This window comes from Acinonyx jubatus, chromosome C1, assembly GCF_027475565.1.
Source record: "Acinonyx jubatus isolate Ajub_Pintada_27869175 chromosome C1, VMU_Ajub_asm_v1.0, whole genome shotgun sequence".
NCBI lineage: Eukaryota > Metazoa > Chordata > Mammalia > Carnivora > Felidae > Acinonyx > Acinonyx jubatus.
In genome coordinates, this window is record NC_069381.1 from 150,551,267 (window position 1) to 150,576,099 (window position 24,833).

The 24,833-nt window shown below is 37.2% G+C and overlaps 1 long non-coding RNA gene across 2 annotated transcripts in view; it reads left to right on the forward strand.

Moving 5' to 3' along the window:
- LOC128314048 (uncharacterized) overlaps positions 1-24,833 on the forward strand; it is a 96,755-nt gene that overhangs the window by 12,387 nt on the left and 59,535 nt on the right. For both annotated transcript variants that reach the window (XR_008295396.1, XR_008295397.1), the window contains exons 4-5: positions 9,534-9,660; positions 22,256-22,416. This is a non-coding gene — a long non-coding RNA (uncharacterized LOC128314048). The remainder of the gene's footprint in view (positions 1-9,533; positions 9,661-22,255; positions 22,417-24,833) is intronic.

The following is a 24,833-nucleotide window of genomic DNA, read 5'->3' on the forward strand; positions in this document are numbered from 1 at the left end:
TCAGCACACGTATTTACCTGGTGTTTAGGCCAGATCAGAGACCAACTCCTTCATGTATTCACTTTTGTAGGTTTGTGGTTAGTCATGACATAGTGATTTTTCTCAAATCCACAGTTACATTTAACAGAATCATTACAATTATTTTTTTGCCCACTTTATTCTCTCAAACATTTGGATCGAATAGGAAGAGCACGAACCATCTTTCTCCTCAAACACAAAATGACATGTTTCTTATCTCCTTTATATTAATATACTGGTACAAATTAGCAAATTATACCTACGTTACAATGTGGGAGCATAACATAGACTACTGATATGCTTGTCCTCAGAATTTACTGGTAGAACTAGAATTTAGGCCGAGGCCTCTGACTTTTCCAACTGCTATCTGCTAATTTTCATGGGAAAGTATACACTCCAAACAAAAGTATTACATAGCTGTACTCATTTGGTAACTAATGTTTTTATCTGCATTGATTTGATTTCATTGGATAAGATAAAGAAAACTCTACTAGGAATGAAAAGGAATCTAATACAACATAAGAAGACTTCAGCTGCCTGGGTGGCTCAGTTGGGTGAATGTCCAAGTCTTTATTTTGGCTCAGGTCATGATTCCAGGGATTGAGCCCTGGTTGAGTCAGCGTGGAGCCTGCTTGAAATATTCTCTCTCTCTCTCTCTCTGTTTCTCTCCTACTTGTGTGCGTGTGCGCATTCTCTTTCTCTTTCTCTCTCTTTCTCTGAAATAAAAAAAAAAGACTTCATTTGGTACAATAATGCTTTCCACTTCAGTTTTTGTGATTTTTGCTTATTCTATAAATTTTTGGGTACCTCTTTATTAAAAAAATTTTTTTTGAATGTTTATTTATTAGTGAGAAAGAGAGCGAGCATGCGTGCGAGAGTGTGAGTGGGGAAGGGGCAGAGAGAGGGAGACACAGAATCCGAATCAGGCTCCAGGCTCTGAGCGGTCAGCCTAAAGCCCGATGCGGGGCTCGAACCCACAAACTGTGAGATCATGACCTGGGCTGAAGTCAGAGGCTTAACCCACTGAGCCACCCAGGTGCCCCCTTGGGTACCACTTTAAACAGAAAATTCGAATGTGAAGCCTAAATAAATCTATATATTTTTATTTACTATAAATGGCTGGTATGGCTGCTCTCCCAATAAGATAATTTCACATTGGTGTTTTACTGCTGAAACTTGTTTTTAAAGCAAAATACGTTCTTTCGTCAAAACACGCACTGACTCAACCTCCTCACGGACTTCCTGTGTATTTTGGTAGCACCTAGATCCTGGGTGGTTTTGGCAACGGCCCCACCCATGTTTCACCTGGGCTTCTGTGGACCGTGGCTGACAATCAGTGTACCATCTTAACCACCACAGGGAACTTGAACGGTTCATGTTCATAAACAATGTGCAGCTGGGACCCGGCTTGAGAAATGATCATAAATTTTAAGCAGAAGGAGTTCAGTCTTGTGGCCCCGAAATTGGTTGTTTATTCTTCTGAACATTGTAAAGAGCGACATTTCATGCCTATTAGAAACCCAACATTCTTCCCAGAGTTCGTAAAGGGTATGAATGTAGGGCGTATTGCCGCCAAGGTCTTGGAGAGGCAGAACATGCAAATGGCGGAAGAAATCAAACCTGATGATTCGTAGTTAACTACTACTCGTGGACTCTCCATATTCATAATGGTAAGAGCATCACTCATGGGCGAAGATCCATAACATGGGACCCCCCCCCCCCCCCCCGCCCTGCCAAAGCCTATGTTTTAAGACCACAGGTCATGGGCTCATACTACTGTATCCATGAAAAAGTAAGGGAAAAAAAAAAAAGAAGCAATCTCATTTCCCCCAACAGATGTGTTTGTGTTCCTGAAGAGTATAGGCTTTTCAATCAAGAAGTGGAATATTTTGATTTGATAAGGTTTTTCTAAATAACATTTCCTGATAGATACTTGATAAACAGAAATTGGAGGAACTCATAAGAAAATTTACTTTTAAGTATAAGAAGGATAAATACCATTTACCCCTATGGGACTTATACAGACTTTATATGTGTGTCTGGCTTCATATGTGTTTATATCAGAATGTTAGTAGTGTGTGTGATTATTTTCTTGTTTTCCTACTCTTTAGTAGAGTTTGGGTTATGAAATCAGAGATCTGAAATTGAGTCCCAGCTTTGCCACTTCCTAGCTGTGTGACTGGCATAAGTCAACCTTTGTAAGAATCTGGGCCTCAACTTTAATTTTATGTAATTATACTAGCTACCTCATAAGGTGGTTGTGAGAATTCATGCAATGACGTAAAGCATCCAAGGTATACAGGTCATTTAAAATATGTTCCTTACTATTGTAGCTTTTATCTGTATTTCCTATGGTTAGCCTGCACACATTTTGTAAAACAGGAACTCCAATAAAAATCATTCACTTACAAAACTCATATGAAGGGACGCCTGGGTGGCTCAGTCGGTAAGCGTCGGACTTCGGCTCATGTCATGATCTTGCGGTTCGTGAGTTCGAGCTCCGCATTGGGGTCTGTGCTGACAGCTCAGAGACTGGAGCCTGCTTCAGGTTCTGTGTCTCCTCTCTCTGTCCGTCCCCTGCTCATGCTCTCTCTCTCTCTCAAAAATAAACATTAAAAAAACCTCATATGAACATTTGTTTTTGCTCTACCTGCTTTCTCAGTTGAAAATGTCAGCTTTAGTTATTGTATACTCATGTCTGTAATGAGTGATCAGTTTTGACAAATGCGTGCTTAATTCTTCATGTCTTCTTTATTTCATTGCTCTTCTAGTTAGATTTTAGATTCTTCTTATTAGATTTACTAATATTTAAAGTATGTGAACCTATGTTGAGTTGAAATATATTATTTTATGTATATGTATGTAAGCATATGTATATGTGCGTATGTATGTACGTACATGCATGTGTGTAAATATATATCTCAAATTTTGGGTCTTCACTAATTAGACGATGAAAAATTGCCTTAATATAGTTGAATAAAATTAAGAATAATCAAGTGATTCAAAAACATTTAGGAATTATTTCCATTTGATCAGCCTTTCAGGTTTATACACAAACTTTCCTACAAAATAGGCTGCTGCTATATATGTTTAAAGGGGATCGCCATTTGGCTAAAGCTTGTTGCACAAGAAAAGCCCATTTCACAGTCTATTCACACCTGACTTTATGGCACTTCACCAAGGAAGGGCAAAACAGTTTAGACATACACAATAAGAACCAACTTGAACCTTATTTAACTTCCAAACCTTCTAAATTTCTTTAAGGCTCAGATAATTCCCACAAAGTCTTGCCTCACTTCCTTCCTGCACTCACCATGTGCCCTCTGGGAAATCAAACCACATACTTACTGGAAGAAACAAACACTACCTATTTGTTTCTATACAATTTAGGGTTTCCACATTTTAAGAAAATTTAAAGAGAGGGTTAAGATTTTTTTTCTTAAAATAGTAACTCTACCAATAATACCTCAATGAGATAAATTAGGATATATATTTAATGCTGATTTTCCATATTCTTTTAGTTTTGAATGCCAACAGCCAGAAAAAAAAAAGCATGAAGTGTAATGTCAAAGTTAAAAGGTTCATTTTCATGTATGGCTTGAGATATTATATTTTATTCACCACTAAGGAAAAACATATATTTCTCATATTATTAACAAAACTCATATTCACTAAAAGCCATTAACAAAAAAGCTAAATGGACGTATATGGATTGTCTTCAGTGTTCAGTAGCAAAGAGAATGTTCAACAGACACTTTCTAAATAACAATGTTGCAATTACACCTTGCATTTGTGGAGTACTTGTCTTATACACATATCTGTAGGTTTCTATGCTTATTGATAAAGAAAACAAATTTATACCAAAGTAGGATATCTTTAAAAAATTTTTTAATGTTTATTTTTGGGACAGAGACAGAGCATGAGCGGGGGAAGGGGCAGGGAGAGAGGGAGACACAGAATCTGAAGCAGGCTCCAGGCTCTGAGTCGTCAGCACAGAGCCCGACACGGGGATCCAACCCACAGACCATGAGATCATGACCTGAGCTGAAGTCGGGCGCTCAACCGACTGAGCCACCCAGGCGCCCCAGGATATCTTTAAATGTAAACCCTAAAAAAATTTGAAGGTAGGAAATGGTGAAATAATTAATCATATAATATCCGGAATACTTAGACTAGAAATGGAAGGATCACTAAAGTTTAGGAAGTCTGGAAACAGTACTATGCCTGATCTAAATCCATGCTTGCTCTCTGATCAGAAATGAAACTGATTAGGGGTGCCTGGGTGGCTCAGTCCATTGAGCCTTCCACTTCTACTCAGTTCATGATCTCACAGCTTGTGGGTTCAAACCCCCAGTCCGGCTCTGTGCTGACAGCTCAGAGCCTGGAACCTGCTTTGGATTCTGTGTCTCCCTCTCTCTCTGCCCCTAACCCACTCGCATTCTGTCTCTGTATCTCTCAAAAAAAAAACATTAAAAAAATTAAAAAAAATAAATGAAACTGATTAATGACAGGAGAAACCCCAGGAGAACAGTTATCTGTAAAGGGAATTCACAGCCTTATAAATGCAGGGCTTAACCTTAAGCACCACAAGAAGATCCACCACAGATTAGTGCCCTGTTGTCTGCACAAGGATTGGTCTAACTTCAAAAATGTATTCTTAAACCAATTTGACAATAAATTTCATATTAAAAAAAAAAGTAAAGAACTTAGTACCTGCCCCCCCAAATGTATTCTTGCTTTTGAAAATCTTTTTACCTTATATGGAGGTAGTCCCAAAAGTTTCTGGATACTGGGATCAATGAGCATAGTCAATGTTTCAGAGGATAGACATAAGCATAGGACAAAAATGAAGTATATACGTATAAATTTGGTAGAGTAAATAAAGGAAAATGATCTAAAAAGAAAGTAATTTTTTCTTCGTTAATATTTCCAACCTGAAAAATAGATTATATGTATACGCAAATTAGAACAAAAAGAATAGGTAACTAGTGGTATCATAGGTAAGACCCATCAGTCACTTTTGATAGTGCCTGTATATATGGTTTTAGCGAAACTATGGAGGATTATTTCCAAGTATTTCATGGAACTAGTTGGAGGGCCTTAGAACTTCAAGTGATCCAGACTTCCTGCAACTACAAGAGTTCTTTTATCATGCCTCAAATATTGACTACTACTTATAGGGGTATGTGTAGTGGCCCTTTGCAACAATACTCCCATTTTTAAAAATTAAACTTTTGGGGCGCCTGGGTGGCTCAGTTGTTAAGCGTCTGACTTCAGCTGAGGTCACGATCTCACGGTCCGTGAGTTCGAGCCCCGCGTCGGGCTCTGGGTTGATGGCTCAGAGCCTGGAGCCTGCTTCCGATTCTGTGTCTCCCTCTCTCTCTGCCCCTCCCCCGTTCATGCTCTGTCTCTCTCTGTCTCAAAAATGAATAAATGTTAAAAAAAAAAGAATTAAACTTTTTTTTTCAAGTGTTTTATACATATCAGAAACGCCTACAAATAATAATTGCACTACTGGGTAGTTTTTTTTTCTTAATAAGGAAAATACACAATCAAGGTTCAGATCAAGAAAAAAATCATCACTTGAACACAAAAGCACCAGTCATTACCACCCTTCACTGTAAATGCTATCTTGCCTTCTAATGCCATGTATCAGTTATATCTAATTTTTAAATTTACATAGATGAAACCATATTGTGTATACTTCACTATGTGATGGATGGCTTTTTCTGTTCACAAACATTAAGTTTGGGAGATTCATTTATTTTCATCATTATGTGGCATTCCATTGTTTGAGCATACCATCATTATTTATTTATTCTACTTTTGCACCTTTTGGTTGCCATACCTTTGTTTCTGTCAGGAATAGCATGGCTCCGAACATTCTTGGATGCACTTTTTGGTGTACATGGATATCCATGGAGAGTTAAGCGCTCAGTCGTAGACGTTGTATGTGTTCCGTAGCAGACACTTCCAAACTGCTTTCCAAAAGGGCTGTATCAATTTACACTCCTAATGGCAATGTATCAGAAGTCCACTTGCCCCACATCTTCATCAACCCCTGATGTTATGATTACTCCCGTGGGCGTGTTGTGGCAACTTATGTTAGTTACAATCGCATTTCCTTGGTGGCCAATGTTAGAACACCCATTTAAATGTTCAGCAGCCTTTTGTTATTCTCTTTTGAGCAGTGCCTGGTCAACATGCTTTTCCATTTGTTAACTGGATTTTACCTTTTTATTGATTTGTAGAGGTTATTTACATATTTGGGGCAAATACACATTGTCAGATCTCTGTATCTCTCTCTCTCTCTCTTTTTCTCTTGCTTTACAAACTGGCCCTCGTCCAGGCAGGGAAAGGAGATACTGGGGAAAGAGGTCGCTCCAGATTGGTTGGTGGCAGGTTTAATAAACAAGGGAACTTACATACAAGGTTTGACTTGGGCAGCTGAAGGGCCAGTAATCTACACAACTGCATGCCAAATTTTAAAAGTTTATATAGAATGGTTTAGTCATATTGCATATACTGTCCAGATGGTCTCAACAGCACATCACTATCTCAGGTGTTCTCGGGGCAGCTTCTGGGAGCAGAGAAGGCAAGCAGAACCCACGTTCCAAGGACAGCAAAGAGGGTGAGGGGCCTCCAATTTTGCCCAGATACAGCTCCCAGTCAACTAATGGTCATGTCCTCTTGATAACCTTCCCCAACACTCTCTGATATAATTTCCCACTTTTTAGATTGTTTTCTTGCTCTTTTAATTGTTTCTATTGATGAAAAATAAAATTATTAACTCTACTATAGTCCAATGTATCACTTTTTTCTTCTTTCATGGTTCATGCTTTTGTGTGCTGCTTACCAGAGGTCATGAAGATGGCTTCTGTGTTTGCTTCTAAGAAATGTATTTTCTTGTAGTTACATTAGATTTACAAAATATTTGGAATTGATTTTTCAGTATGCTATGAGGTAAGGGGTCAAGTCACTCGTTTTTATATGGACATCCAATTGATCCAGCATTATTTACTAACAAATATATAATCTTTAACTCACTGCATTGCTATACCCCTTTCATCATAAATCAATTCACAATATATGTAGGTCTGTTTCTGGACTTTTGGTTTTTTTTCATTGGTCCTCTTGTCTTTTAACCAATACTGAATATTTTGATCATTGTAGCTTATAATATGTCTTTGTATCTGGCTGTGAATGTCCTCCAATATTGTACTTCTTCAAGATCATCTTGGATGTCCTTGTTCCTTTACATTTTCATATGTATTTTGGAATTGACTTTTTAATTAAAATAAACCCTGAGATTTTTATAGGTATTTAGTTTGAGCAGACAGACCCATTGGGGGAAAATTGATATTTTTACAATATTGAATCAGCAGCCTAACGCATGAACATGGTACTTCCTGTTGTTATTTAAAGGAATTGTGCTTAACATTTTCTATGTTTCACTATAGCATGACGCATGCCTTTCCATAAATTTAGTCCTAGGATTTTTATGTTTTTGATGCAATTACAAATGTTATAACTTCCTAAGTTTCATTTTCTAATTGAAAGCTAGTATATACAAATACAGTTAATTTTGTATATTGACTTTGTAAACAGAGAGCTTGATATATTTATTTATTTATACTCTTTTTTTTAAAATTTTTTTTTAAGTTTATTTATTTTTGAGACAGAGAGAGACAGAGCATGAACAGGGGAGGCTCAGAGAGAGAGGGAGACACAGAATCGGAAGCAGGCTCCAGGCTCTGAACCATCAGCCCAGAGCCCGACGCGGGGCTCGAACTCACAGATAGCGAGATCGTGACCTGAGCTGAAGTCGGACGCTCAACCGACTGAGCCACCGAGGCGCCCCTATTTATACTCTTTTTTAAATATCTTCTCCATAAACAAGTATGTCATCCATGGTTAATAAAAATTTACATTTTTCCCTTCCAATTCTTATATTGTTAAGTTAGCTTTTCTGACCTTCTTGTACCAGTTAGGATTTCCGGTACGATGCTGATTTGAAGTAGTGATAGCAGGTGTCCTGTTTTTGCTTTCATCTCAGGGGAAGACACTTCGGTCTTTTACATTTCAGTGTGATGTTTGCTACAGGTTTGTTACATATTTGCATTCTTAACAGAACTTCACCTCATAAAACCTGTACTTAGGTCATACGTTTTGGTCACCCGTCCTCCTCTTTGCTTCATCTCTATGAGCCAATACTCAGCATCGGGGCCTTTGAACATTTGCGTGTTTAATTTAGATCTGATTTGGCCAAGTAAATTTTACAAGGAAAGCTGTTGTAGAAATTGGTTCATTTACAGTAGAGAAAGAAACTCTCGGCTTAGCTGTTGATTAGTCAGTTAAAATGGTTTGAACATTCGAAGACACACACACACAAACACAAACGCACACATGCGAGCATCACCTTTATTTATTCATTAAAATCTTTCTTGTGGAAAATTTTAAACATAGCCCAAATAGACAGAAAAGTATAGTCAACACATATTATTTATAATCTAATATTAATAATTGGTCAACTTTATTTCACCTATGAGTTATTTTAAAGCAAATCTGAAATCACATTTTTAAAACCGAAACTTTGGCATAGATCTCTAAGAAATTAGGATTAAGAAAATAATCGCAGTAACATCATCATGCCTTAACATTTAAAAATTGTTATAACTCTCTAGTATACATTCAGCATTCAATTTCCCTTACTGCCCCATAACTATGTTTTATGACTTGTTTGTTGAGTCAATATCAAAACAAATTGCATTTGATTTATATATATCTTAAGTTTGTTTTAGCATAGGACTGTTTTCTTTCTTTTTCTTTTTTTTTTTTTTCTTCTGATTTTTGTGTCTGTAGAATTCACATTTTGCATTTGGTTGACTGCAATCCTATGATCTAATTTAACATGCTTTTTAATGTTTTGATTTACTGTGCACTGGTAGTTATAGGATCAATGTGATTCAGGTTGGAGTTCTTCTGCTATCGCCTTTAGCTTAAAGGAATTGTTTTTATATATAAATAAACAGACAAATGATAAGCAGACCTCCATTAATGGCACCTTTTATTATTAGTGGAAAGATTGGAAATCAATGTCATCCCCACTCAAATCAATGACAGTATCCAAAACACTAACACTGAATTGTAGCAGTGATGTCTGTGTATGTCTCCATACATTTCAATTTCTGTGAACGGGTATCATTCTTTCTTGAGTATTGGATGGGTAATGGAGCCTGAGATTTTTGATCCCGGGCTGAATCGAAAGGAAATGGGGGGAGAAAGAATAATGAATTGAGCTTAGGCCTTTTTTGGTATCATTTAGCTGGATATAGAGTCTAGTTGATTTCTGAATAGTTCGAACGTTTTAGAAGAGAAGTTAGGAAGCTCTTTGCTTTCACTAGTGTCTTACTAGTGTCTTGAGCTAACTTAAGGCCTTGTTAGCTTTCCTGAAGCTATTGTCAAAGGAAGACAATCAGCCAATTTTCTCTTTTTTATTCTCTTTACCTTTTCAGCTTCTTCCTAACCCCTTCCATCAACCCTAGATCATACCTGGATCAGATTCAATCTAAGGTTAAGGCAGAGAACGACTAAACCAGAGCCAGGCAGATTGAGACAGTGGATGCTCCAAATGGTTTAAGGGTAAGCCTGTACCACATTTTTCTCTTCCCCCACACGTTTCTCTATGAATCTGTGGATAGCACTGACATATTGTGGTAAAAGAAGTTCCGGAGGAAGCATGAACAAATCATCGCATATTTTGCAATGTATACCTAACCTACATTAGATAATTTTCCTTGAGGAAAGATTAGCAAATATTTGTATGGTTCCCATTTTAAGTGCATCTCAAACTGAACTTTTTTTGCCTAAATGTCTGTGAATTAAAGAAAATCTACAGGTTAAAAAAAAAACTTTGAATATCTAAAGTTTAAATTTGTCATTATTCATTGGAGGCACAATACTTTATTCTTTAAACTAAGATGATTTGAGGGGCACCCGGCTGGATCAGTCAGTAGAGCACGTGACTTTTGATCTTGGGGTTGTGGGTTTGAACCTGAGCCGCGCACTGGGTGTAGAGATTATTAAAAATAAGTTTACTTAGGGGCGCCTGGGTGGCTCAGTCGGTTAAGCGTCCGACTTCGGCTCAGGTCACGATCTCGCGGTCCGTGAGTTCGAGCCCCGCGTCCGGCTCTGTGCTGACCACTCAGAGCCTGGAGCCTGTTTCAGATTTTGTGCCTCCCTCTCTCTGACCCTCCCCCGTTCATGCTCTGTCTCTCTCTCTCAAAAATAAATAAACGTTAAAAAAATTAAAATAAGATTACTTGGATAAAAACGCTGGCAAAATCTTAACCATAAATACAATGATATTGTAGATAAATAACCATTGAATTAAAAGCTCTCGGTTCCTGATTGGATTGAGTGAAACGGAAACTATATTTTGAACATACCTTTAACCTTATTTCTTTCACACTGATTCGGAAACTATAAATCGCACAAATAGCATTCTGTTGACCACTTTATTAAAGAAAAAGCAAAAGCAAAGCCTCACATTACCAAACCACTTATTTCTTATTTGAAAGTGTTCAGTGGAGTTGGTGATTTGGCAGGGACCCCTTCTTACTTGAGTTGGGTGTTGAGTATACTGAAATTTGTGTAATTTCCAGGTGTTACATTGCTAGGGCTGTGTCACAGCCTTGCCACCAAGTGTAAATACCATCCTACAAACCAGAGGGCAAATGCTAGGGAACAGAAGGTTTATTTATAATGGATTTTTACCTATTCATTTTATATTGTTTTTGTGGAGACTTTTGGCTCATACAATTTTTCAACCTTCTGCTTATGTAGCATTTAATTTACTAATTGTCATTAATTATCATCATTGTATTTATTATTCCCAATATCCATATTTTTACAAAGTAGTGATGGCATGAATACACTTTCTGTATTTACTCCAAGGTACTTCAAAATTCACATTTGTCATTTACCATTTATTTTGAGACTCTGTCTTTTATCATATGAATTTGGTTTCTCTTACTTAGCCTTTTTTTTCCCCTCAGGACTGGATTGTGGTAAGGTCTGGGGATACTGAAACAGTAGATTGTGCATGGTCTAATGCTGTTGCTTTATTTTGCATGTTCTCACTCATTTGTTCGAAAATTGTTATTTGGTTTTTCTATTTTAATTAGCAGTTTGACATTAAAAGTAACTTTTACTCAAAGTAAAATTCATTTTACAGGTTTTAATAACTTTACATATTTAATTTGTCACCTATGCAGAGAAACTTTGCAGTGAGATTTGTCTTGATGTCTTAAATTTGTAACATGTAAGGAAGTGTTTCAATAATATGCATTATTGAAATACACTACGTAAGTTTAATATATACATTATTGAAACACACTATATATATGTCTAATGACCAATATGCTTATTTTTAAAAAGATTTTTAACATTTATTTATTTTTGAGAGAGAGAGCACAAACAAGGGAGAGGCAGAGAAAGGGAGACACAGAATGCAAGCAGGCTCTAGGCTCTGAGCTGTCAACACAGAGCCCGACGTGGGGTTCAAACCCACTGACCACTAGATCGTGACCTGAGTCGAAGTGGGACGCTCAACCTACTGAGCCCAGGCACCCCTATGCTTATTATAATTAAGATTAAGATATTCTTGTCACCAAATTTAAGGTTATAAATGTGGTTAAATAACCATGATTAGTTTAAGGAAAGATACATGAAGCAATATGTTCTGGATATAGATTGTAAAGCAAATATTTCAAAAAAAATTGTTTTAATGTTTATTTACATTTGAGAGAGAGACAGTGTGAGCGGAGGAGAGTCAGAGAGGGCAGACACAGACTCTGAAGCAGGCTCCAGGCTCTGAGCTGTCAGCACACAGCCCTATGCGGGGCTTGAACTAGTGAACCGCAAGATCATGACCTGAGCTGAGGTTGGATGCTTAACCAACTGAGCCACCCAGGTGCCCCTGTAAAGCAGATATTTTAACATAAATTATTCAGAAGAAAAGCTCGATAGCTCATATATATGTGTTTTTTTGCAGGTAAGATAGTGTGCACATAAACTGACACTATCATGACAAGTAAACACAATTTTGTTGAATGATTTTGAAAGACAATATTTACAGATGGTGGGTGTTTATTTTAAGCTGTCAAACCGTCTTTGTTTTCAAATAAACTCTTAGGCAAATACCCAATACTTCAAAGGGATAAAACTTAAAATGGCTGGGTTGGAAATGAGATGGATGGTTCATAGATAGAGTTGCTTAAATCCACCTTGCGCTCTGGGCTCTAATGTCTGGACTTTAAAAATGACCTACTAACAGAATGTTAAAGTAACAGAATTCTAAGTGATCTAGAATCATCAACTTCAGTATCATCCAAAAGATGTGTTTTGAAATACTTTTGTTATTAGATACTCTCTGCAAACTGGAATCTGTGGTCAATATGTCTGGGAAACACTTTATGCACAGTACATTCTTATTTGGGAACTATTTAATGCATGTTAGCATATTAGTGGCTCTGAGGCATCACACAGTAAGCAAACAACTATTTCATTGAATTTTCAAAAAGAAGCTTCCCCAAAGTATTTAATGACATATTAAATATATATTTTAATTTCTGTAATATTAATATCCTAAAGAATGTCTGCCACAGAACATAATTTTCTGATAAAATAATCATCCTTTGGTCTAATTCAACACTTAGATTCAATGATTGCTTTTACCGTGTCTCAAAATATAGTGATTCAAATTATGATTATATAATTTGGAAATGGGACACTGACTATCACTCTGGGAAAGCTATTTCATATTTGGACAATTCTAATGGTTACAAAGTTTTATTATAAGGATTATTTGTTTCAATGAGATATTTCAGAGTTAGACAGCTGTACCATATTTTCACCTAAAAATCATTTCTGTCACTCATCTGAATGCTCTTCATCCTGCTTGAAATCTTAAATTCATGAATATTCACAGAGATCCTTGGATGAGATATGTGCAACTATTTCAATTGCGAAAGGGACTCGCCGACAACTATAAACTTGAAGACAATTAAAGACAGCGATTTGAATCAGCAACATATATGATTTACCCTTACCTCGGAATATATGTTTTACATTTGACGTTTCAGACCTGGCATCGTTTGGTTTGGAGACACTGATCTCAAGTGACTTTTTGGTGATTGTGCTGAACTTGGAACCATGTGACAGCACGCGGATGGTACAAGGTCTACCTGAATACCTACTGTATATAACCTGTGTTTTTAGGAACTTAAGATCTATGGCATTAGGTTGAAAAAGTTAATCACTTGAAGTCCATGTATTCTATTGTGGTAATACTCTCTAGAAACTGAAATGCATTCATTTTATTTATTAATCCATTAATTCATCTATCAAACTAAAACTGATATGTGTCTAATACATGCAAGGCACTACTATGTTCTGGGAATTAGGGACACAGCAGTGAATAGACTGATACTCTCCCCCTTACTCCCCCATCCCCTCCACCACACTGTCAGGGCTCACATTGTTGTTGGGAACAGACAATTACGATATAAATACATAATATAATGTTAGGTAGTGGTCAGTGAAGGTGTCTCAGAGAAGGTGAAAGTCTCACTGAAAATGAGAAAAACATTTCTCTCTCAAATGCGATAAAAGAGTGTTTCAGGTTGGGAAAGGAGCAGGTGCAAAGACTCAAAAGTCTTTTGTACTGTTTGGATAGTTTGTAAGAAAGCATTCATGATTACCTGCATAGCAGAATGCACAAAAATCTATGCCTATTATTGAAAAGCTATACATTATAATGTCCAGACATTTAATAGGGAAGGATAATGAAACTGAGTAAGAGACAAAACGTCGTAGGTGTTCAACATAGAACACCCAAGAAATGTTTAAAAAGAAACAAAACATATTTTCCCTTCTTCAATTAGTAATACAGATGAGAGAATTTAATCTGATTGATTTAAATTTTTTTAATGTTTATTTATTTTTGAGAGTGACAGAGTGTGAGAGGGGGTGGGCCAGAGAGAGAGGGAGACACAGAATCCAAAGTCGGCTCCAGGCTCTGAGCTGTCAGAACAGAGCCCGACACGGGGCTCAAACTCACAGACCGTGAGACCACGACCTGAGCTGGAGTCGGACGCATAACTGACTGAGCCACCCAGGTGCCCCTAATCTTACTGATTTTAATCCTTAGCCAAAGAAAGCTTTGTATTAACAGTGCTATATGCACTGAATTTTAAAAACAAATATCAAGTGTATTGTATGGATTGTCCATTAAGAGAGACACAAAAGCGAATCAAGTAAAAGGATCTCTTAGAACATATTGGCAGGTGAGTATCTTAAGTAATATGACCCAAATGTGGGACACTGACATTTAAAAAAATGAAAAATTAGTAAGGTCAGTAGATGCCTATCAAATGAATGTCTGACAATAGCCATATAAATATGTGTATAAAAATGTTCAAGTGTATACCACTGTGAGAAAATATAATAAGCAAATACATAGAATATTAACTATTGCACAGGGGTGTTTTCTTATTTTTCCAAAGGATTATTTATTTTTTTAAAAAAGATTCAACCTAGATTTCCTTGAAATGCCATCTCACATGGGTCGATGAGGTCATTTAGAACAGATTTTTCATTTAAAAAAATCAATCATTACCAAAATGTTCAGGATTACACCTGTTGCATAAAGTACAGCAATATTATATAAGAAAGGATATGTTCAGTGTATAACATTATTTATTTTTTTGGAATTTAAATGTTTTACATGTTCTAGTATAGTCTATGGATATTGGCTGTGGAAGCCAAACATGAACATGCAGGCAAAAGAATCCTATATCGTATGTATTAACACAGACAACATAATTTAAGAAAAGGATATACATATCTCTATCGGTATATAAGGTTATTAATAAATGAAAAGAATACAATGAATCATTAAGGCAGTCTTTCTGGGTAAATATAATACTTGTGCTGTGTACAATCCCCCCCGATTAAATTATGTAGAAAAATATTGAACCTCCTTGTACAACTTGGTTCGCTTTTAGGAATATAAGGGTCCAAACATCCCTCTCTGTGTCTCTGCATCTGTCTTCGACATACACGGCTCCCTTTGAAATCGGTGGGATATGAGGGAGTGCAGTGGGGGATGAAAATCTGTGAATTCAGCAGCCATTTCTCAGGTGGAAGATTGGGGGAGCTGCCATCTTAATGATGTTTCTCAGTGGGAGACCCAGTTTGATGAGGCTGAATAGGCCTGAAAGAATCGACTTCATGATATAAAGAAACGGGGAATCAGAGAGCCTCACTGCTTCCAGAAGGAATCTTGAAACACTGAGTAGTATAGTCTCCCTTTCAAATGGAATTAATTGATTTTATGTAATTTCCTTTTCCCCTCTTCACGATTCTTTCTTTCTTTCTTTCTTTCTTTCTTTCTTTCTTTCTTTCTTTCTTTCTTTCTTTCTTTTTCTTTCTTTCTTTCTTTCTTTCTTCTTTCCTTCCTCCCTTTTCTTTCTTTCTTTCTTTCTTTCTTTCTTTCTTTCTTTCTTTCTTTCTTCTTTCTCATTCTCTTTCTTTCTTTCTTTCCTCTTGTTAAGCTACCACCCATTATATGTCATTTTTTAAATGTTGGAACTTCAATTACTTCATCTTGTGAGACTGTCAATAACTACCAGTTTTTCAATTATTCTTTTTTTAAATTTTTGTTATATTTAAGAGCCCAATGCTTACGTGCTCACATACATCTCACATGTACCTTTAAGTATATGTGTGTTTCTGGTGATGTCATCATCTTGGTAATTAGGCATTATTATTAGAATAGCTTTTATATTATGTGAGGTCTCCTTTACATCTGACTCTATTACAAGGGGGGTTTCTTAAAAAAAAGACTAAAAACAACAGATATAAACTTTTAAATTATAATAGATGCTAATTTATCAAAGTGATTATCTCTTTCTATTCCTGGATATTGCTTGAAATCCTACTGTGGTCTGAACATTACCTGTTAACCCACAGTGTCAGAAGAAATACATTGTATATTCTTATCTTCTCCCATTGCTACCCCATATTGTTGTGATGCCTGTGCCATATACATAATATCTATTATTTGAAAGGACAAAAAATAACAGTTACCAAAAAAAATACCCCCCCCAAAACCATAAGATCCATGCATAAATATTACACCTATACATTTTGGACAAATAAATTAATACACTCCACATACTGGAGCAAGGAGTAGGCAGCCCATACTGTTAAGTGAATTAAAAAATAAATAGGTGATTTGACTAGAATCTTCTGGAATGGCTCTGTGAGACAATGCCGAAAGGTAGGGCAGGAAAAGTTTCGGACACATTTGGTAATCTTGCCCAAAACCGGCTCTCTCCTTCTAAATGGGACCTTACCCAGCAGCCAATTGTAATGCTTATCATAATCACAACGTTAAAGATTTTCAAAGCAGACATTTCCCTCAGCTGTCCTTAGGAGCCTATTTTAAGTGGTTAAAATTCGATGCTGTCAAGAAGTTCTTACATTATGTCAACTTAAATTTATCTTGCAAGTTAAGCCATTTCCTGCAATAACCCGGAGGAACAGCTGGTCACCATCTTCTTTATGGCCGTCCTCCTTAAGTTTGAAAAAAAAAACACAATAGAATCACCCAATGTTCTTTTTCTGTCTTAGTGGAAATCATCACAAGTTGCTCATATAGTTTTTCATAGATTCTTATTTTTTCTAATGATGCAATTTATTTTTAGAGCTACTAAGCTTTCTGATATCCCTGGGAGATTAGTAGATGGCAGCCACTGTTCCTTTCCATTACAGACAGTAGCTTGCCAAAATGATTTCAAATTATGGCTGCCCATCTTTTAATACACTGCCAATGACATAATGTTCCCTAAACAACACAAATATAATTGACATCTGTAATTAACATTAGGTCACACTTTTCTCTCCCACATTAAAAATGTCATCTTTGAAACATTATTTCACTAGTTATGTTTGTGCCAATATAGATATATCCCAGATATATTAGCAGTGAACCATGCAGTGGGGAAAGCTTAAATCTCCAGATGCCCTTCACACACCAACTATTTTTAAAATCCTTTGAAACATGATGTGAATCATTGACTGTAATGTGGGAAGGTTTACTTATTTATCTATTTATTTTTACAGGACATAGTAGGTCTGTGTTTTTACCATGCAAATTGTGTAAATAAAAGGTGAATAATTGAGCCAGTTATCTGCATATATTGAAATTGATGCCCCTGTCCCCAGTTTTTCTACGATGTTTTGATGGTTTGTAGTTAGAATCTACGTGGAGTTGGGTGGTTGATTGAAGGAATCTGGTACATTCGATCTGTGTATTTAAGTAATCAAAATGATATAGGTCCTCAGATTTCAGTTTTCTTCAATTATACATTTCTTCAGTTTTACATTTAACTTTCAAAAACTACACTTTTTCTTGAGTATTATCCAAAATATTCTTTCAGGTTTGTCTGTGGAGCTTAAGTAAGTTTGTCGGATTTATTAGAGTCAAGATTTCCTCTATATCAGAAGGAAGAAAATGTGAAAGGTACCATGCTTCTGTGGATCCTCTACTAAAAGCAGATAAAGGCAGTTCACAGCCTGTTTACCAGAGTTCATCTACTAAATTTACCGTCATACCCCAAAGTAGTGCCACCCCACATAGTGTTGAATAAAACAGGCAATTTACAAAAGAGGATGCAGATGAAAATCCCATATTTGTGTGTGTGTGTGTGTGTGTGTGTGTTTTAAAGTGTGTTGGTGTGTTTATGCAGAAGACAAGTCTGGAAGAACATCCACAATATAATTAAAGTGATTATCTCTGAGTGTTGGGATCATAGGTTATTTTTATTTTCTTCTTTTTGTTTGCATGCTTTTCTAATTTTTTTATAGTGAACATGTATTGCTTATGTAATAAGGAAAAAAAGCTAATTAAAAAAAATTTTAAAGATTAACTCAGCTAAAAATATGTTTAAACCTAGAATAATCACTCAAATGGTGGTCTAAAAATTGTAGAGTATTTGAATTAGAGGCTACACCTATTAAATGGGCAGGGACTTTGTTTCAAGCATTGTTTCTTCAAAGCCTGGCATGCTGTAAGTACTCAAATACATTACCCTAAAACAAGTATTAATATACTAACTAGAGAAATTGAGTCAAGTTGCACATCACTTTTTTTTTTACAAGAAGAATACATCCTACTTTACATCATTATAGTTGGATAATGGATATTAAGAATTGCCAACCAGGGAAAAAGAGCAAAGGGGAGACTTCAAGTCCCATGAGAATATTCTGGGGCATTAGTTTCTACAAATAAACATTGAGTTATGTCAGGAATGTTATGCAGTCATAATGCTGTCCAAAACTAGTTCAATGCTCTGAAATTTCACAGTTGTGAAAAATTTCCTTCTCAAAACAACTTAATTGGAGTTAGTCCTAAATTTTCTTAGGGTAAAAAAATAAGAAGGAGCTACATTAAAACAGAGCATTGCAAACACTAAGGTTACACTTAAGCTCAGGATGGACGAGGTGGAATATTTCACCAAAAGTGAAGAATCTAATCACATTTTTTCCCCATTCCTCCTTATGCTGAAACCTTGATCACTGTTCTCCATGGTTTTGATCTGGCAAAGAGAGCTTTGGGAAGAGGGCTGAAAGGTGTTTTTCAACAGTGGAATGTTGGGAAAACACTGAAGAGAGTAAGACAAGCAGAGTTCTAAGTATGATTTCTATTGACCCCTTAATTCTTATGGAGGCAGTCTATTGTTAACAGCTAAGACCATACTCTATACAGACAGACTACTTGGCTTTATATTCTGGCTCTAACATTGGCTAGATGTGTGAACATGGAGTTCACCCCCTAATTTTCAATTCATCATCTATAAAATAGTAATGGTTAATAATAACTGTACATACACATGTAGTAATTAAATAAGATACATGAAGATCTTTGCACAATGCCTGACATAGTGACAGTACTCTATAAATGTTAGTTTATAATCATTTCAACAGATAGTTATGAAGCATGTACCCTGTACTGGGAAGTATATTAAAATCCAAAAAAAAAAAAAAAACCCACCAATTATAACCAAAGACATGGCGTCTAAACTCACAGAGCTTTTAATCTCTTAAGGGACAAGAAGAACGAACAGTTATAAATTATTGAGATTGAGGTGATTCAGGGTGCTGTGAAGATACATAGAAGGGGCACCTATACCAGTGTAGACAAGATTTATGCAGGTGCTGGTATCTACACTGAGACCAGATTAGAATGAATAGGAGTTAACTAGGTGAAGAAACAAGAGAAACTCATTGCAGGTAGAGGAATCAGTAAGCAAAATTTCCTATTTCGGTCAGGATTTCTTTTTCAGGTAACCTAACTCAGACAGTCTAATAACAATAGAAGTTTATTAGTTCACGTAACTAAAACGTCCAGGTAAGTTTTCAGATGTAGCTTTATCAGGGTTCTAGTTCAATATCCTTCTGATTCTTTGACTCTGCTTTCCTCTGCTTTGATTTTGTCCTGATTTTGGATCTCCTCGTGGTAGCAAAATTACGACATCAGTTTAGGCTTCACGCCAAAAATGAAAAGAAAGACTTTTTTCCCCCCCTTTCATCATCAAGTAAAAAACTTGGGATTCATTATGACTGACCAACTTAGGTCATGTGCTTACCCATGAATCAATAACTGGACATGGGAGATGGGGTCCCATTGAATAGTTTGGTTAGTCAGAATGTTCTTCTGGAACTGGGATCAAGAGTGCCTAGAAATCAAGCTTCCATCCAGTAGATGAGAGGAAAAATAGGTCCTTGGAGGAAAACCATAGTGCCCACTAGAGGCCAAAGGATGAGAGCGAGCAGGGTGTGTTCAAGGAGCTGAAATGAGTTAAGGGATCTAAAGTATAGCATCTGAAGAGGCTAGGGGTGGAAAAGGACAAGTTTGGAATTAGAGAAGTAAGTAAATAGCAGATGACACAGGGCTTTCTACAATATATTAAGGGATTTGGGCTTCTTCCTGAGATAGTGAGGAAATTAAGCAGGGGCATAAATAATCATGCTTTTGAAATTTAGTATGAAGAATGGATTGAAGAAATTTGGGACAATAAATATAGGAGAGTATTGATTAAAGTATAAAATAATGATGACTTGAATGGGTTATAGGGATGTAGAAAGTGAATGTGAGGATTCATTTCAGGAGCAGGATTAGAAGGACTTGGTAATTAATTGGTTTGGTAGGGTTGAGGGAGGGAGGGGAGTTGAGGATAACACCCATATTCTTAGCTTGGGCAAACGAGACAGGTGTTTGGGCCACTGCACTGAGATAGGGATACCAGAAGGAAGAATGAGTTTGAAAGTTAAAATAAGGGTGTCCCTGTTGAACATCTAAGTAAAAAATATCAATACAAGTGTAGACCACAGAAATGTTACATGGGCTTGAGATACCGTGATCCTCATGAGAATGACGAGCACATAGAAAAAGAGAACAAAAAAAGCCCACGATGGAAACTGAGGCATATGAGGCTGAGACAGAGGAGCCCACAGAGGTGACTGAGGAAAGATGGCCCAAGAGGAAAAAGAAAAGGAAACAAATTCAGCGAACCAACCAAAGAAGCTATTTCAAAATGGGGAATGGTTAATCTTCGAATGCAACAGAGATGAGAGTGATTCAGAAGAGGGGCGGGAATAGAAGCCAGATTGCGGTGGGCCGAAGTGTCCGTGGTCGTGAATAAGGGGAGATGTGGGCATCGGCAGCTCTTCATTTGGTCCTGAAGGACCGACCGACAAGCCGTTGAGGGATTTGTTGTTATTACCAGTCTTCAAGATAAAAAGATCTGGAATATTTAGGGTCACAAGGAGGAACTGTATATGAGGATTTATAAAACTTAACTTTTATTTAACACTTAGAAGTCCTGGGCACTATTCGCACTATTTTATATATATTCACTTTTTTCTAATCCTCGTAACAAGCCTGTGAGGTAAGTGTTGCTATTCTTACTCACATTTTATAGAGGAGAAAACTGAGGCACAGAGGTCAAGCATTTGCTCAAGGTCATCAGCCAGTAAGCTGGGAAGCCGGGATGAAACTGATGCCAGCCTGGCCGTGGCGTCTGTGTTCTTAACTACTACACAGTCTAGCCATCCCTAGGCGAGGTTCCTTGTACTTCACGCTACTGAATCAAATGAAGAGTAGCCGTAAAATGTGTCGCAGAGAAACGAAACACATTCCTATTGAAGCAGAAGCGGGGCTGGGGTTCAGCTACAAGTGACAGAAAGCCCAGGATAATTTTGGGCTACGATGAAAGTTTATGTTTCTGTCAACCAAGAATTCAGCCAAGTAGAACGGCACTGGTTGAAGCCATTTTGTGAGAAACTTGTTTCTTTTTGTATTGTTGCTTGGTCATGCATGGCCAAGATCCCCAACAGAAAACTATCCCTGGGCTAGTCAATATGGTAGCCACCAGTCACGTGTCCTGCTGAGCACTTGAAATGTGGCTGGTCCCAATTGATGTGTGCTGCAGTTATAAAATACACACTGGGATTTGAAATTGAGAACAGCAAAATGTAAAATAGCTCATGCATAATTTTTGTGTAAATCATATCTTGAAGTTATGATCATTTAGACATATTGAATTAAATGAGCAGCATTATCAAAAGTAATTTCATCTGTTTCTTTTTACTCTTTTAATGTGGCTAGTAGAAACTTTTCAATCACTTTTATAGCTTGTGTTTGTGGTTTGCATTGTATTTCTACTGGATATTGATGCTCTAGACTGTACTACATCTATGTTTCATACAGCAGTATGAAGGGAGAGAGAGAAGGTTATAGCCCGTTCTTTTAAGGGTGCTTCCCAGAAGTTACATACATTTTTGCTTTCATTCTGTGGCCACATTTAACTAAAGGTACAGATGGAAATTTTGGTCTTGACTCTGAATGGTCACGTGTCCCACTATAATTTTGCAGTTATGTTATGTTAGTTCAGAAGCAGGCAGACTGGATATTGGGGAACAATTAGCAGACTCTGATATAACTCTAAAGCATGATAGCAGAATTAACCTTGGTCTCAGGAGATGGGAGACGCATTACCTCCATTTGAGCCGATGAACAAGATGGATGGCTTTATAGCTATTTTTGCAGGTTTGGGGTTCAGAAGTTGAGCACATTTTTATCTGGTGACCTCTACTTTTTTCTGCGCAGAAATGATGTCATTCGTTGCAAACGTGGGTCCCATTGAGTCAGAATTCAGAAGAGCAATGGAGCTACAAAATGCTGGCTTGAGCATCAGCTGCATGTGGGAGGTCACGAGTTTGTATTAAAACCATTCCACGCAAATGTATGATCTTCACGAGCCCCACCAGGTATACCGAAGACAGAAACCGGAAGTTAATGCTATTCAAAACTGAGGTGTCACTGGGGAAATGCCAAGGAGGCAAAACAGGATGAAGAAGTTGCAGGGTTGGGCGATGAAGTCTAAGCTGGAAAAAGAAGTATGTGAAGACCAGTGGCCTAGAAAACCGAGGTCCTGGAGAAAAGGTACAGTCGCTGAGTGAGAGGGCTGGAAGGGGAGGACGTTGTGGGCAGTCATCAGATCAAGTTTGATTTCAGTTTGCTAGAGATAGAGTAGGTCTGCTTAATGCCAAGTTCTGCAGAGAGCCATGAGAATGAGTGGCTTGATTAGAGTGGAAAAGAAAGTCACTGGAGGTGAAGAACTCAATAAACTGAGGAGTCAGGGATTCAGCCGGGAAGTGTGCTTCTTCAGATCTCAGCCTATTCTAGTTTCAGTAACTATAAAATGAGAGGTTCACGTCAGATAATTGGTGGGAGACAGTTCTCCGTATGTCTTGTTTTTTCTGCACATTTTGCAAACAAAGACGCTAATGACTTCTGCTTTGGACTGTCACTTCAAGGATGTGGGTATAGCAAAGTCTTGCAAGATAGAGATAATGTCTCCCTCTGGAGTAAAAGGAAGACATGCTTACTGTTTATTATAAAAGGTAAAGGCTCCCAAGTTCAGGGTGTCTCTTCTGTAACACAACACACCTCATGTGCTGGTGTTACCTGGTTCTGTTCATGTTGCTCTGAGAAATTAGGGCTTGGGGAACAGCGCAAATGCTGATAATTTGGCTACTGTTATTGCTATGAGCTGCAAAGTTCTTGATCTCTGACCCAGGGGTTTTGTGTCTTCTTTCAGCATCCATGAAACTGTGACAGGTTAATGTCTTCCCTTGTATGTACATCAAAATCTCAGAACTTCGTGATTTTTGACAATTGTTTCTAAGTTTCATTGAGCTGTAATTCATGAGGTTTATATTCATGAGCCTTCTTCTGCAGTTGGGGTGGCTTTGCCTCCTTTCCTTTATTATCCTCTATCCCGAAAACCAGACCCACACTTTCTTAATTCCATGTGTTTTATTTTTTTTGAGTTCAACAGTATCCTCTTTCATACTTGTAAAGCCTTTGCTATATGAATAATTGTTAAAATGGGAATATTCCATGTTTTAAATTATTTTGCCCACATGATTGATTGGGGTTCTTTTTTCCCCAAGTATATTTGAAATGAAAATGCTTGCTAAATATTAGACTGCTTTGGCAGTTCCAAAGCTTCACCACAATCAGGGGCAATCTTTTGCATCCTATATACTAACTATAGCGGGTGGATAAAATCAATTGGGTGTGTAAATTCTTTAAATAACAGCAAATGGAGCAAATTGAATTTCAAAGTGGAAAAAAAGGTGAACCTGAGAAGCAGTGGTAAGAAGGTCATCAGCAGAATTAGCAAAAAAAGTTATAGTTAGGCAGCCAGTAATACTCTATTGATCAGACTTTCTCAATCAATGAGTCTGTGCCTAGATTATTGATGCAAAGGTATTAAGCAAAATTTTATTTCAGCTAACTTGTTGGCTCAGATGTCAACTGAAAGTCATTTCCCCAGTCAATCAAATATACAATAAATCTGAGCAGATTTAGTTCTTAGACGTTCTTGTGTCCACTCTGCTTCCCAATCATACAATTACCTTTGAGAGGGTTACAATTAAATTAATATATAAACTAACACATGGGAGAAAGCACTACATTTCTATGAAGGAAACAGAGCAGCATATCCTAGGGGAATAAGGCCGATATTGAATGTTATATTTCTTTATTGAAGATAATGTAAGTGAAACTATTTGAGATGATATATGTTTAATCCCAGTTCACCATTATGGTAGTCTCCATTGTAGCATCCGTGTATTTCATAACCCCTCTCTGTGATACCTGGTACATCTAAAAGTTGGAATTAAAGAATAATCATGGACAGGAACAGTAGACAAAGAGTGTGCTGATAAGACAAAGTTTCTTTTTCTTTCATTTTTTTGGGGAAGTGGCGGTGGTGAGGCAGACGTTGAGTAGAGTGTTGACTGATGCATTTTGGAAAAATAAGTTTCCACTTCCTGATGTTGCCTATTTGACTAGAGACATAGCCTTCTTTTCTTTTATGTCACTCACGCTTGAGTTTACACATAGTCACTATTTCCAACATCATCTGGCTTCAAATAATATTGATGTCTTTCTAACGTATAAAAGCACTTTATAATATTAACCCATCCGTCATACAACTCTAATTTTGTGATTCTGCATATTTTTTTTAGTCCCAACCCCCACCAACACCCTAGCATGGTGCCTATTTGCCTCTGTCTTCTAATCCCACACCTACCTCTTTCTTCAGCGCTAACAAGCAATATCCATGCACTATGCCTGTCCCTACTCCACCACTCAGGCCCCCAGGTGACTCCAA